This window comes from Acipenser ruthenus, chromosome 2 (assembly GCF_902713425.1).
Source record: "Acipenser ruthenus chromosome 2, fAciRut3.2 maternal haplotype, whole genome shotgun sequence".
Taxonomy (NCBI): domain Eukaryota; kingdom Metazoa; phylum Chordata; class Actinopteri; order Acipenseriformes; family Acipenseridae; genus Acipenser; species Acipenser ruthenus.
In genome coordinates this window covers 110830929-110848043 of record NC_081190.1, presented here as the reverse complement: position 1 = coordinate 110848043, position 17115 = coordinate 110830929, and positions in this window count along the sequence as shown.

The window sequence follows — 17115 nt, the reverse complement described above, 5'->3', positions numbered from 1 at the left end:
TTGTTCTTTGCTTGTTTGATATTTGAGCAAAATAATTCATAATAAATGCTCTAATTTTCATACTAAATAGCACTTAATAGTACATGCCACTATGCTTCATACTCAATTCGCAAGACAACTGCTTATCACCAGTGGTGTAGTCCTGAATCCAGTACCGGAACGCCAACAAAATAGAGATTTCTGAAACAAAAATGATACAGATTCCCATTGTATTTGTTCATTGAGCTTGAGGTAACATTTAATAGGTAATGCATGCGGCTCGCATGCGACTTTTAGGCTACTCCCCCAGTCAGTGCTGCCAGACTGGCATCTTTCCATTCAAATGTGTCTTGTTTTGAAAGCATCTTGCGGGTAAATACTGTATTTGGTGATCTAGTTATTTTTTTTTTATCATGCATGTTCTTTTTCTGTTTCTTTCGATTATGAGGTCACCACCAGCACAGAACTTCAATCACCATGATGCCCTGTATAGTATATCCTCCCTGTCTTCAATCACCATGATGTCCTGTATAGTATATCCTCCCTGTCTTCAATCACCATGATGTCCTGTATAGTATATCCTCCCTGTCTTCAATCACCATGATGTCCTGTATAGTATATCCTCCCTGTCTTCAATCACCATGATGTCCTGTATAGTATATCCTCCCTGTCTTCAATCACCATGATGTCCTGTATAGTATATCCTCCCTGTCTTCAATCACCATGATGTCCTGTATAGTATATCCTCCCTGTCTTCAATCACCATGATGTCCTGTATAGTATATCCTCCCTGTCTTCAATCACCATGATGTCCTGTATAGTATATCCTCCCTGTCTTCAATCACCATGATGTCCTGTATAGTATATCCTCCCTGTCTTCAATCACCATGATGTCCTGTATAGTATATCCTCCCTGTCTTCAATCACCATGATGTCCTGTGTAGTATATCCTCCCTGTCTTCAATCACCATGATGTCCTGTATAGTATATCCTCCCTGTCTTCAATCACCATGATGTCCTGTATAGTATATCCTCCCTGTCTTCAATCACCATGATGTCCTGTATAGTATATCCTCCCTGTCTTCAATCACCATGATGTCCTGTATAGTATATCCTCCCTGTCTTCAATCACCATGATGTCCTGTATAGTATATCCTCCCTGTCTTCAATCACCATGATGTCCTGTATAGTATATCCTCCCTGTCTTCAATCACCATGATGTCCTGTATAGTATATCCTCCCTGTCTTCAATCACCATGATGTCCTGTATAGTATATCCTCCCTGTCTTCAATCACCATGATGTCCTGTATAGTATATCCTCCCTGTCTTCAATCACCATGATGTCCTGTATAGTATATCCTCCCTGTCTTCAATCACCATGATGTCCTGTATAGTATATCCTCCCTGTCTTCAATCACCATGATGTCCTGTGTAGTATATCCTCCCTGTCTTCAATCACCATGATGTCCTGTATAGTATATCCTCCCTGTCTTCAATCACCATGATGTCCTGTGTAGTATATCCTCCCTGTCTTCAATCACCATGATGTCCTGTATAGTATATCACGTCCTCCCCACGTCTTTTTTCTGGAGCTCTGCATCCAATAAAATTACGAATCACACAAACGCTGTCATTTTTTATTCGTCACCAATTTCAGAACTGTACAATTACAATTGCTTTTCAATTTATTTTTAAAGAATGTATCGGCGGACAGTTCTCGACAATTTAATTTTACACGACATTCTGAATACATGTTTGTTTTTGTTTGTTTGTTTGTTTTCTGAACCTACCGCATTTGATCTCATCAGATAAATAGCAAAGCAGATAAATAAATACATAGTTTATAACATTACTGTTTAAAAAAAAAAAAAAAAATGTGTAGCACTTATTTATGCTTTTGTAATATATATATATATATATATATATATATATATATATATATATATATATATATATATATATATATATATATAATGTAAGGGGGGGTTGGTTGCTTTAAAAAAAACACAATTGAGCTACTTCTTCATCAGCAGTTTTAATAAAAAAAAAAAAAACAGTGTTAATCCTATTAAACTTTAGTACTGTAGTTTGTAATAGAAGTTCCTAATGTTCTCTTCATTGCATCACAAGGATAACATACTGAATAGTACAATTGTGCAGGAATAAAGGATATGTGTGTGACGTGACTCTGCAAACATTTAAAAATACACGTTACCAGAGATGGAGACTCCGATTCGTGTACCATCACGTAGGGAAATCTAGTTCCTAATGCCTATTCAATGGCATGGTACAGAAAGACTATTTTGATTTCCACACGGAAAAGAGATCGCTTCATCGTTGTGCATGCATCGAAATTATTCTTAAATTGATTCTTAAGATAACTGTTAAGTCAAGGTTCTGCCTATTGAAAAAAGTACCGCTGACACAGAAAATAAGCCTGGAAAATAAGTAGCCGCTTGCCTTTTTGCACATGCGCCAAATTCCAAATTTAAAGGGGAGGTTCGTTGGAGTCGCTTTTCGCAGTGCTTATAAAGGTACCACGAAATGTTCCTGTCAGGAGAACTGAGGAAGTCAGCAACTCCGGTCACTTTTTTAAAGTAACAAAAACGCTTCTTCACTGCCAAACATGAACTACTTTAGATGTGTAATGGCTGTAGTATAGGATACTGATCTTAGATTTAGTGTTTTGGTGTTGGGAGAGTATTATTATTCATTGTTTTATTAACAATAATATGATAACCAATCAGAGTGCAGTGTCCTGACAGGAACATTTGGTGGTACCTTAAGGACAGCTCTCTTTGAAGCTTGCAGGACACCATTTTTTCACCATTGAATTTTCAGGAGATCGATCGCTGTATTTGAATATGCTATGTGTTTTTAGCAAAAATAAATGTTTTAACAACATCTTTTTGATAGTATAATATATATTTGTGTGTACCTAAAATCACTCAACAGACGTCTACTTCTTTTAAAAAGAAAAGTAGTTCCTGTCATACAAAAGCAAGTACAGTATGTTATTATATTTATTTGCTTAGCGGGCGCCCTCATCCAGGGTGAATTACAAAGATTGCAGAATATCACAATACAGTTAAGGTATATTTAGGTGTTATTGAAGTTATTGAGGTGTTTATTATTTTTTTTTTATTGAGCAGACGCCTTTATCCAAGGCGACTTACAGAGACTAGGGTGTGTGAACTATGCATCAGCTGCAGAGTCACTTACAATTATGTCTCACCCGAAAGATGGAGCACAAGGAGGTTAAGTGACTTGCTCAGGGTCACACTATGAGCCAGTGGCTGAGGCGGGATTTGAACCGGGGATCTCCTGGTTACAAGCCCTTTGCTTTAACCACTGGACCACACCTGAACTAAATTATAATTCCACTGTAATTTGTTCGGTGATTTTCCAATAATTTAAATGGGGAGATGAGTACGAACACCTCTTCATATACAAAATACTGTTTTGTCGTTTTAAATCAAGTCTACATGTAGCAAGGTGGGCTACAGCTGTTAACTTTTAATTTATACAGAATGGATAATAGAAGAAAGCACAGAACAATTGGCTTACTGCACATAATGCGCTTTAGAGCAATGACATGATTTATGGGCATCTGTACCAGTTAACATGGTGGCTGCGTTACATGATAGACACTTTGCATATAGTATTACCGTTTGGATAGCTCTCCCTCCATGAAAATCTTTAAACCTCACTTTCACAATAAGTCCCTATCCGTGGTATATTAGGACAAATAAAACGTCATATCACATGTTGTAGTTTAACAACTACCATATACACTAGTCATTTAAAATAATTTGATCTCCTTCAAGAATTCCAGAGTTGACTTCGCCGTATGCTTTTGGTCATTGTCATGTTGGAAGATAAGGTTTCTGCCAATCAGCCTACAAACACATGGTATCATTTTACTTTGTAGAATGTTTTGATACATGGCTGCATTCTTTCACTTTTCAATCAAATCTCTAGTCCCAGCACTGCTAAAACACCCCCATATGATGATCAGACCACCCTGTTTAACTGTTACATAGACATGTACTAGCTGACACAAAAATACAGGTTTTAAAAACATCTTTTTGTTAGTATAATTTATATTTGTGTGTAATTTAAGTCACTTCTTGTCAAACGTTTACTTTCAAAAATGTCATTCTTGTCATACCCTAAGGAAGTATTTAGGCTTTTGTAGGTTCCTCTTAAGAATACTTATGGTACCATAACTTAACTCATGACCTTACTTTATAATTTGAAAGATATCATATATAAAGATATCCTGCAGCATATATTATATCACAAATACCATAAATTAATACTTAAGTTCATTTACATATTTAAACATACATTGATGCAATAAAAGAAACAAAGGTGGAAGGGTGGGTATGGAAAGGGAAGGCTGTATTTGCAGGAGGTGTGGTTTAATTCCATGCTGGAGGTTTTTTTAGGACTATATCGTTCCCAGTGTCACTCATATGGACAACATCCCCCCTAAAGAGCCCAACCTGATCATATTTAATTTCAGGATGCCGTATTGAATCCCCCCTAAACCCCTTACAAAATCAGAAATTACATTTTTCACCCAGGTACATGCTTTGTTTATTTTTGGAGATGCTTTTACATCTTTCCAAAGACGTCTCTGGGTGATGCACGAGAAAGTCATTTTTGTTTTTGGAAAGAGCTCATGCAAATTTGTTAAATCTTTTTTCATTCTTTGAATTAATGCCACGCTTTTCAATTTTCCTAAATCATTGCCTCCATCATGGATCACCAGGATATCGGGTTCAGAAACAGGGGAGTTGAAAATTAAATCATAAAAAACATTTTAAAAAAGGTGCCATCTCGGTCCTCTCCATCCGAACCAGCGGACAGAGGTGCTTGGCAGCTGCAGGTCCAGCCCGAGTGTTCTCCTGGCACGTTGCTCCCCCCAGTGCACAAAACTGTGCCCAACAATCCAGACAGAGGTGGCTGTGAAGAATCAACAAGATATTTAATGTTAGTAGGTTGTTACTGTTTAATACAGTAGGTTGATTGCAGTGATGATAGCTGCAGGGGCTGCAGTAATGTTTGCATGTTAGCACTTTATTCACTTTTTTTGCACATGCGAGTGTGAATAAGATTAAATATATTTCTGCTTTGGATTTTTTTGGTCTTTGTGTCATTTTGTGATAAAGTGTGCGAGCATTAGACTTTAAAAATAAATAAATTACAGACTAAAACAAAACATAGCACACTTATTAGGAAAGGTGTACCTGCATGAAACCAACGGAGTGTAGGTTTAGTATATCAGATGTGTAAAATTTGTGTAAAATGTTGTGTATTTTATGCTTAACATTTGGTAACTTTACAGTATGTAGTCAGAATCAGATCATCTGGTTGCTCCTCAGTTGCACAGTATTATATAGACAAGATATACATTTAAAAGCTTGTACTGTATTTTAACCCTTTGCGGTCCTATGCCGGACCTGGTCCGACCATTGCAATTATTCCTATCCGGTCCAATGTCAAACCCTGTCCGACATCATCAAAAAGACGCAAAAAACGGATTTCTAGTCGTTTTTTCTCAGGAAAAAGCCGAGAAAACCATTCAATGGCAGAGTGGGAGCCGAGACAAGCTGAAGGGAAAAAAAAAAAAAAAACAGGGCGTATCTCATGAATAGTTATACTTGCCCCTGGCATCAGATAACGGAGGCCATAAGGAAACAAGCTGGCTGTGACTGCATCAGCGCTCAGAGAATATCACGGACATTTGCAGAGCTTTTTTCAGGTGTTATAGTAATAAAATAATGACTTAGATGGCATTATTGAGGCGTTTGGTGATAAAACGAGTGATCAGGAGATGATTGATCGGTATGTATGACTATTATTATTATTATTATTATTTATTTCTTAGCATATGTGAAAGCTATAGCGAACGAAAGGGTGGGGCGGGGCTGGAGATGCCTATTGAGTGCTTTGTTGATATGCAGGGCCTTTTTAACCCGTTTGACTGTGGAAAAAAAATACTTTAAACAGCGCATCTAAAATTAACTGTGCGTGTGAAAATAAATTGGACCTGACGCACCTGACGTGCACTTAATACTTGAACGATACTTAACCGTAAAGTTAAAGGATGCAAGCTGTCCAGCCCAGCACTGCTCCACTGCACCAAGATTAGCGGTCTGCAGGTGGCTCAGAGGGTTGTTATCTGTGTAAACAACACATTGGTTACCAAGCAAATATTCACGAAACTTCTCAGAGATAGCCCACTTAAGGATTAAAAACTCCAGTTTTATAGTTTTGCATATTCCTTTCAGTTGTTCTGAGACCCCGACTAGCAAATGCAATAGGACGCATTCTGCCGTCTTGCTGCTGTGAAAGGACTGCACCAAGGCCACTATGGCTGGCATCTGTCTCTACGACAAAAGGTTTACTAAAATCGGCATAAGCCAATACTGGTGCAGTCATCAGCATAGATTTTAGTTTCTGAAAACACTCCTCACATTCTGTAGTCCAGTGATGGTCCAAGACGGCACTAGAACTTCATTTTCCAGACTTCGTAGACAGAGCGAGCTCGGCCACCAGGCGGTGTAATGGGGCGGCCACCCTTGCAAACTCCTTAAGAAACCGCCTGTAATAACTTGGGAAGCCAAGAAATCAGCGCAGCTCAGTGAGATTATGTGGCCGTGGCCACTCGGCCACTAGAGCAACCTTTTCCGGGTCTGTCGCCACACCATCCCTGGAAACCACATGCCCCAGGTATTTTACCTTTTCTTGGAAGAACTGGCACTTTGAAAGTTTTACTTTAAATCTCTCCTGTTGCAGTCGCTCAAACACCATCTCCAACCATTGAAGGTGCTGTTCTATGGAGGAAGAGAACACAACATCGTCCAAATACAGAAGCAAAGAGTGGAAGCTTTGATCTCCGAATATCCTTTCCATCAATCTTTGGAAAGTGCCTGGGGCATTACAAAGCCCGAAAGGCATACGATTGAACTCAAATAATCTGGGCAGCAGTGTGGAGTAGTGGTTAGGGCTCTGGACTCTTGACTAGAGGGTCGTGGGTTCAATCCCAGGTGGGGACACTGCTGCTGTACCCTTGTCTGCTAAAATAATAATAATAATAATAAAAAGGTGTACAGAAAGCAGTCTTAGAACGATCTGCTTCAGCTACTGGAACCTGATTGTACCCGCTAGCGAGATCCAACGGGGGCCACAAAGCGCATCCAGGGATTCCTCAATTCTGGGCAATGGGTAAGCATCTTTACGAGTCTTGGCATTCAACTGCCGGTAATCCGCACACATACGGAGGCTGCCGTCCTTTTTCTGAACCAGAACTATTGGGGAAGAATAGGGGCTGCTGCTCTCCCGAATCACCCGGCTATCGAGCAACTGCCTAATGTGAGTCTTTACAGAGTCATACTTTGATGGTGGAATACCTCTGTACCGTTGACGCACCGGTACCTCATCAAGTAATGGAATCTCGTGAGCCACCAGACTAGTGCACCCTAAATCTCCATCATTTCTAGCAAAGATATGGGCATACTTTTCTATTAATTGTTTAGCCTGTTGCTCTTGTATGGGTGTAAGCCCACTCCAATGCATAGATGTCAACTCTAATAGCTCCTTATGCACAGCAGTGCCACAGCTCTGTGTCGAAACCTGTACCACATGTTCGGGAGCCACTTGTTCCTCATTAAAATCCACAACCCTTTCCTGGCCAGATACAATCTCACATGGGTGTAAAGTTCCCAATACTTCCCAGGGCCTAACAGAGACATCAGTAGTCCCCACATTAACCACAGGAACCTGAACTACCCCCCCTTTTACCTGAAGTAAAGAAGAAGAGACTAAAACCCCAGCAGGCCGGCTACCCTCATCAGGACCTTGAGGTTCCAACATTACCACCTCAGAAGCTGTTACGCTCCTCTGAGGACATGTTGCAGAAACCCACACCATGGTCCCTGCCTCCACACTGGAGTTTTATCCTGAACTTTCACCTTACCAATGGCTGAAAAATTAGCAACACCCTCCGCTTTCTGGCACTGAAGCAAAACTTGTTTCCATACTGGGCCAGCGGTTTGAACCTGAGGGGATGAAAACAATGAAGCACCGTGTTGGTCGAACAATTCTCGGTAGCATTCACTAATAACATTCATCCCCAGTTACCCTGGAATGACCTCTTTCTGCCCACTAGCACCTGGGGGATCTTTAACTACCAATACCCCATGTTGAGGAATACGCTTCCCCAGCACCTGCACTTCCAACTCCACATACCCCACATAGGGTATGTCTGGACCGTTTGCTGCTCTAAGGCGTAACCACCCACAATCACGGAGCCGCCCCACACCCCAGGGCATGAAGACCCGCTTAAAAAAACCCTCCGTAATAGTTGTGACCATCAAGCCCGTATCCAGCAGACAGGGAACCGAAACCCCACCCATATTTACCTTTACCACTGGACACTGACCCACTAACCGCTGGACAATAGTTGGACAAAGTGGAGGTTCACTACCCGAGCCAAGACTGCCCCCATCTAATGTGTGACTCCGCACATCAGAGGGCACTAGTTTTCCGACAGCCATAAGCCTCTCATTCTCTGCCCTCAACTTCCTGAGTTCCTCCCGCAAAGCTTCCATTTCGCTCCCTTGATCTCCTGTAGATATAATTATTCACTAAAAAATGTCTTATTGGGAAAAAAGAAACCTCGGTAACAGTACCTATCTCTAAAACCCAGTGTGATAAAAAACAAAACAAATCAAATATCCAAACACAACAAATACACAAATTCTCGGTGACCTTCGCCCCTCCGACAGGTCACTTCTCGATCAAGAAACACACTCCACAAATGACTATAGTCTTCTGGACAGCCACTGTTTCTTGTATGCTTAACACTAAACACCCTACGCACTGCAATATACCAAGCACCAATCTCGAAAAAGGAAACACTAATACTGCCTAATTTATCAAACTGCATTCAGGTCTGCTTAGTAAATAACCCTGCCGACTTACGCCAAAATGTAGCGGACGCACTGTGACTGGGACTCTCTCCCCCCCTTATTGCACCCCTACAAGCTAACCTGACTAAGCCACCCCCTGATATAGAGTTTTATATTATAGAGCTAGAGGGATACCCTATAGGACTAGACATATAAGCAAATGTTACCAAGTTTCTACAACAGGCCCCCCTCAATTAAATGAGCTAGCAGACAAGAATGCAGTTTAAAATGTTTTATTACAAAAGAAATATTAAACAAAAACAAGTTCAACAATGACTGCAGTACTATGTATAGAAATTGACTGATAGATGCAATACCAAAAACTGCCACACGATGGCTAATAATCATATGCTTAAGGGTTCTGCTAATGCAATAGATGATAACCACAAGGCACGCCTTAATTTTAAACCACTGGATCTCTCCCAGCGTGTGCTCATAGAGGGGGAAACTAAAAAAGAAAAATAGAATTAAACTACTAGTGCACATATATATATCAAAACCAAACGTGTAATTACAACAACGTAATTCTCTATAACAAAAAGAAAATACAGAACAACAAGGTGAATACAAAACAAACTGTAATTGTGCAATAAACGTAAAAAACAAAATATAATTCCAAACAAAACAACTCACCCCTCCAAATTAACCTACCACGCTGGCAGAGGCCCAGGGAGAATTCCTTAGTGTTGGCTATGGTTAGTAATATTGTAGTACGTATAAAACGGCAGTATGGGCAACAGAAGCAAGAGCTAAATCAGTTTAGTACTACACAAAATGCGGTTCGGATAACTAGAGATCAAAACTGCATAGACAGTAAAAAAAGTGCTAAACTAAACAAAGCGAAACGCTTTAATCAAATCATGATAAAACAAACATACAAGAAACAGTGGCGGTCACACTCCTAAAACAAAACACGCATATTAAAAGCACGCCACAAAACATTTCGTTCAATTTAAAAAAACAAAGAAAAACTTCTGGGTTGCTCTACCTCAGTGAGTTGAATTACCATGGACACAGAGTTGCCCTGCTCGCCCTACAGAGGTACAAACATATAAAGTAAACCGGCAAAATAAATAACAAAACACAAAAAGAAGATCACACTGGGAGAGAGAACTTGCGAATAGTGTGGGGCTTACCTTCTCTGAAGATTAACAAAGGGACTAGCTGGCAGTCCTGATCGAAAAACAGTGTTGTGGTCAAGAGCAGTCAATGGAACAAAGCTTTTATAAGGTACATTAGGTTACAATTGACACGCAATTAGGTTGTTAGTAGCAGTTGTCTTACCTGCTACAAAATGGTATTATTAAAACTATACGATTTTTTCCACTTAAAATGTAGCTTTTTAAAATCCTGTCAGAACATTCAAGTGTAAAAAAGTACTATGTTGAAAGAGGGCGATCACACATCAAATACAGCTTTAAAGTTCAGACAGAAAATGCCGACCACGACACAAACCTCCCCTTTAAATTTAGAATTTAGCGCATGTGCAGAAAGGCAAGAGCCTACTTTTTTTTCCAGGCTACTTATTTTCCATGACACCGGAACACCATTGTGTCGTGTTCTGGTTCGACTACACCACCTTCAACATCACACCCGGCTTGAGGTGGCAAAGCCCTCACAATGTGCAATAATATGCAGGAAAAGAAGAGGGGGGTGCATATTTCACAGCATAGCCTGGGAATGCCTACTTGTGCCACTCTGCAATCTACTTTATGTTGAAGAGAAATGCTCAAGCTTTAAAATGATACCCTACTTGAGGTGGCACATCCAGACTATATGTGAGATTTCCCCCTAAGAATATGAGCTAATATTCAATACGTAATTGTGCGAATAAGTAACTAACTTCAGCCTTGAGTCGGGAATAAGTAACTAACTTCAGCCTGATCCTTCTGTAAAGCTCGGAGCCCCCATCTAGAACTCATCTGAGTGTCAGTTTTGGGTTCCAACTAAAGTTAGCTGTGATTGGCTGAACGTGTCGGCAGACAGCAAGAGCAATCCCCGATTTCCTCGATGGAAGTGGGCAAGGCTGAGGGTAATGATTGACACTTTGTGCTTGCACAGTTCAAATAAAATGTATTGAAATAAACTGAAATAAAAGTAGACAGCTGAAATAATGATCTTGCACCCCTTTGCGTAAATTGAATTTCCATTTAAGGTATGCTGTTTTTTGCCTTTGAGTAAATTTGAATTTGAATTTTAAGGTATGCTGTTTTGTTGTTAATAGATAAATTGTTTGTTAATAGATGAGTTTCACCTCTCATACAGAAGGAGCTTTCAATAAAAGTAACTATATAACGTTGTTTATTTAACAAGTATGCATTCAAAATGAGTACATTAAAGAATAAATATGGGTTCAGAAAGTGAAAACAGAAAAGATGGCAGCCAGGGCAGAAAGAGGGTTAACATCTCTCAGGATATGGAAGAAATTGTTTTTGGGTTCAAATGAAGAAGTGTCCCATCCAAATGTGCATTAATACATTATTTCAGCTACCACTGTATTTGTGAGGCCGATTTCTCATTAAACTGTTTTTCATGTTTCTGAGGATGGGATGAGTATCAGTTCTTGGATATTAACAATATGAATTATTGTCTAAAGCAGAGGTCCTAATTCAATGCAGTCATTGTAACCACTGAACGAAGTCTGATAGAACCAAAATGTAAACAATCCAATATTACAAAGTTCCCTTTTTTATAAGTATGTAGCATGGTGATTTGAAACACATAATAAATAATATTAATTGTGCTTCACCCAGCTCTTGGCCTGAGCCCCATCTAGTTAATAAATATATAAGCCAGTCGTAATAAAATAAACCGGGATAAAAGCGCCGCATCTTTTATTATATTTAAAAACCCCATGAGGATGCATGGCTGATCAGCTACTGATTATTTAACTAGCTGACAGTCATGCATCCTTACCAAACGCGTGCAGACTCTGGCCGAGGGGTAATAAGATAATTAACAACTAGTTAATCCCTCGGCCAGAGTATATAAACCTGCAGCTCTCTGCACTCGGGGTTGAGTGTAGAGAGGAGAGTACGGGGAGCGGAGAGAAAGAACAACATTTAAAAACAATTGCTAAAACGCGCTGGAGTATCCAGCACGACACTTACTTGTTTGTTTGTTTATTCGTTTGGCCCTCATGACCTTTTGTTTTGCGTTTTGTTAAAATCATTTGTTTGTTTATTAAATACGCTGAATGCAATTGCATTCAGCTTCACCCGCCCATCCACTGTTTTGGTTTGAGTTACTTCCTGGTCCGTGACGTCATCAACCTCACCCTTGCGAGCCAGCCTGCCACATATGGTGTCCTGCGTGGGACAAACAACGCCTCCAACAGCCGGACCAAGAAAGGAAAGGACGGTTTTTTTTTGTTCTTTTTCAAATAGTGTTTTTTTTTGTGTTTGAAAAAAAAAATGGATAAAGTGGATGCCTACATGGAGAGGTGGCATGCGCATCAGAGGGAGTTAAAGGAAGGAGGGGCTACATGGTGCCTCGCCTGCCGGGAGTATGGGCACCTCCCTGAGGTGTGCCCATATGAAGGCCCCCTCTTTGTGCAGGCCTTTGATCGAGGTGAGGTGGAGACTGCGGAGGAGTGGATCCACCTGAAGGCCATACCAGGAAACCTGCCTCACCTGCCTCAAAGGGGAGGAGTGGTGCTTTGCTGTCGGCAAGGTCGGGCACAAACCACCCGACCAACCCCCTCCATGGCAGGAGGTGGAACTGCTGGTCCCGAAGAAGGGAAGGAGGGGCGGTGCCAAGAAGGCGAAGAAACAGGCTACAGCGCCCGGAAGGGGGGAGCCCGAGCACCCAGCGCCCAGAAGGGGGGAGCGCGAGCACCCAGCGCCCAGAAGGGGGGAGCGCGAGCATCCAGCGCCCAGAGGGGGGAAGCCCGTGCATCCATCACCCAGAGGGGGGGAGCCCGTGCATCCAGCGCCCAGAGGGGGGGAGCCCGTGCATCCATCACCCAGAGGGGGGGAGCCCGTGCATCCATCGCCCAGAGGGGGGGAGCCCGTGCATCCAGTGCCCAGAGGGGGGGAGCCCGTGCATCCAGCGCCCAGAGGAGAGAAGCCATTGCTGCCTCTGCCTCCGCCACCTCCACCGCCAGGAGCAGAGCAGCAGGAGCTGCCTCTGCCTCCGCCACCACCACCACCAGGAGCAGAGCAGCAGGCGCTGCCTCTGTCTCCACCACCACCAAGAACAGAGCAGCAGGAGCTGCCTCTGTATCCACCACCACCAGGAGCAGAGCAGCAGGAGCTGCTTCTGTCTCCACCACCGCCAGGAGCAGAGCAGCAGGAGCTGCCTCTGCCTCCGCCACCTCCACCAGCAGAGGGTGAATGCCTGCTGGTTCCGCCTCAGCCGCCGTGGGAGGACTGCTTGCCGCTCCCACCTCCACCACCTCCACCAGCAGAGGGTGAATACCTGCTGGTTCCGCCTCAACCGCCGTGGGAGGACTGCTTGCCCCTCCCACCTCCACCAGCAGAGGGTGAATTCCTGCTGGTTCCATCTCCACCTCCACCAGCAGAGGGTGAATACCTGCTGGTTCCACATCCACCATCATGGGAAGGACTGCTCCTGCCCTGCCTCGCACCGCCCAAGGATGCCTGCCTCGCTTCGCCCAAGGATGCCTGTCTCGCATCGCCTGGGGCTGCCTGTTTCTCCGCATCGCCTGGGGCTGCCTGTTTCTCCGCATCGCCTGGGGCTGCCTGTTGCTCCACATTGCCTGGAGAGCCACCAGTTACAGGGAACGAGGGAGAAGTGGAGCTCCCGCTGCCGCCTCCATGGCCAGGGGCTCCCCTCCCGAGTTCACCTCCCGAGGGTCCGCTGCTGCTGCTGCCGTCGCCTCCCGAGGGTCCGCTGCGGCTGCCGTCGCCCCCCGAGGGTCCGCTGCTACTGCCATTGCCTGACGAAGGTCTGCAGCTGCTACCTTCGCCTCCCTGTGAGGATGCATGGCTGATCAGCTACTGATTATTTAACTAGCTGACAGTCATGCATCCTTACCAAACGCGTGCAGACTCTGGCCGAGGGGGTAATAAGATAATTAACAACTAGTTAATCCCTCGGCCAGAGTATATAAACCTGCAGCTCTCTGCACTCGGGGTTGAGTGTAGAGAAGAGAGTACGGGGAGCGGAGAGAAAGAACAACATTTAAAAACAATTGCTAAAACGTGCTGGATTATCCAGCACGACACTTACTTGTTTGTTTGTTTATTCGTTTGGCCCTCGTGCCCTTTTGTTTTGTGTTTTGTTAAAATCATTTGTTTGTTTATTAAATACGCTGAATGCAATTGCATTCAGCTTCACCCGCCCATCCACTGTTTTGGTTTGAGTTACTTCCTGGTCTGTGACGTCATCAACCTCACCCTTGCGAGCCAGCCTGCCACAGGGACACACACACACCCACCCACCTTAAAGCACGGTTGTTAGTGTTGCAGGTGGGGACCTTTAGAGACAAGAGAAAAGATCCAGTGGTCGAAGGGAGACAGGTTGTTTTTCGACTGTGTTGTGACTACCATCTGCATCAAACTAGACAGCCTCCATGTATAGCAGTTAAGTGAGAATTCTGAGACACTATACTTTGTTTGGATTTATTTTATTATTCAGGTTCGGGAATATATGTACATCAAGTGTATAGCAACTTATCCCCTATCTGTATAATGTAAAATCTGCCTCATTTCCTATTCCAAGCCTTCTCTTTTTATAACGATTGCATTTTTAAACACGATTCACCTCGATTTGTTTAGAGACACCCCTCCTTAACACATATGTGTTATTATTTCTACGATCAATGTTTTCACCTGGCCTGACAAGAGATCTTTATCGCCGAAGTGCTGTCAGAAATTGCCACTGTCAGTCAAGCAGTCAAGACTGGGGCGTGGTTTGGTTGTCAAGGATAGACAATAACTAGTACTACAGTATAATGCCTCGGAGGTTGTGGCAGTATTGAAAAAAAATAGTAATATCTCCCTTTTCATTTTTCTGCGGGATGATCTTTTGGTATCCATAAATCAAATATAAAGTTTAAGTAAAACATACATAAAATACATTGAGAACTATTATTGTTAGAGTATTCAAAACTGTTCAGTCATGAATTGCAACTGAGAACTGAGCTTAGAATATAAATACAAGCTGATAATTTAAAAGAGTAAGATGTAAATTTACATATTTTTCATGGGTATATAAGGATAGGGCAGAGGAAGCAGAAAGTGCAGTTAGTAGGACAGAGTGCCACTGAAGGAATGGACTTACGACAGAGGAGCGGGCAAAGCCCACACTTAGTAGCAGGCCGATGGCCCATGCTGGAAATCAGGACAGAAAGCTGGTTGCTGACTGAGGGTGACGTAGCCAACGTATCCCAGGGGCGAAGCCCAGCTACCGAAAAACACATACAAGGGTTAAATATTCGAAGAGTTGACCCTCGGGAGAGAAAATCGGTCCTGGTCACCAGGACACGAAATGGAAGTACGAGGGAGTCGCCCCTCGGTAGAGTAAGGTACCCAGCATCTGAGGCTTCTGTAAAGGGTCACTCGTTAAACCCTGTGATTGTCAGCCTGCCTGGGACCTGAAGTAAAGAAAAAGCATGCAGGTTAGTATGGGATTCGAGCACTGGAAGCGTAAAGCGGCCAAGTCTTGAAGATAGGAATGGATAGAACAGAGCCTCACTGTGTGAGGTAAGATAAGCACATGAGCTGCAATAGGATAGAGGGTGGCCGGGGGTCCGCTCTGACTCACGGTGGTGAGAACCACCCCCATTAGATGGAAGGTAGCCGGATGAGAACTTTTTGATGGCTACCAAGCAGCATCCACTGCAAGTCACTTAACCTCCTTGTGCTCCGTCTTTCGGGTGAGACGTAATTGTAAGTAACTCTGCAGCTGATGCATAGTTCACACACCCTAGTCTCTGTAAGTCGCCTTGGATAAAAGCGTCTGCTAAATAAAAAAATAATAGGTATTTCAAGATTAGTAGAGGTAATAATATTCTTCATTATAGTCACAAATTTGATTACATTTCAGTTATACTGTCTAGGAGCCAATTGAGCATTTCCAATCAGTCCTAATCAATAGATAAGTAAGATGCAGAAGCTTGAGGTTATGCATGGATACTAAAGGGAATGTGTCTTGTGGGATGCAATGCCCAGTTTGTATGAAAAAAAAAAACGTATATGACACAGAGAGTAGGGCAGCAGTGTGGAGTAGTGGTTAGGGCTCTGGACTCTTGACTGGAGGGTCGTGGGTTCAATCCCAGGTGGGGACACTGCTGCTGTACCCTTGAGCAAGGTACTTTACCTAGATTGCTCCAGTAAAAACCCAGCTGTATAAATGGGTAATTGTATGTAAAAATAATGTGATAGCTTGTAACAATTGTAAGTCGCCCTGGATAAGGGCGTCTGCTAAGAAATAAAAAATAATAATAATGAGTGTACTAAAAGAGTCTTTATTAAGCACAACTGAACAAAATTACAAAAACATTTAGTAACGCGAGTTAACAAAAATATGCTTGAGTTACACAATACTTGGTCAGAAAGTAGATCCTTAACGTTACATTAACTCCAAATAAACTGTACAGAAAGAGAGACGTTTGATTCTTGTTTTTAAAATGTCTTTACTTACCTTCTTATTATTATACTTACACTTGTTCTACACACAAATCATTGAATGTGCGAATGGAACAGCGGATTAGTATACAACTGAACAGAATCTCAATAATGGGATTAATAACTGAACAGAACTAAGCTTGGAGAAACAAACCAAGCCTAGGTTTTCGGATATGGTGTTACCTGAACCCGGTAAGGTGACTCATTCTTTTTCATTGACCGGAACGCCTTAGCCCTAACGCTACATCCATTCTCCTGCCTCTTAACTGTATTTAGAAAACAATTAACACATGCTTATATCAAACCAATAAACATGAAACAATACAGAGGCATGATATCAACATCAATGTTAATTAAAGTAAACGTTCTCTAACCAAAAACTGAGAGATCTAAACATATTTTACGAATCTAGTATAGGTTAGTAGCTTATTCACTTTCCGATCACAAATACGCTTGATAATTTACCTTCTACTTCATGAATATAACCCTCGATCCAATTGCTGTACCCTTTCTGCTGTATGTTTTTTGGAGTCCTCGCATTATTATATGCTCAATTATCAAT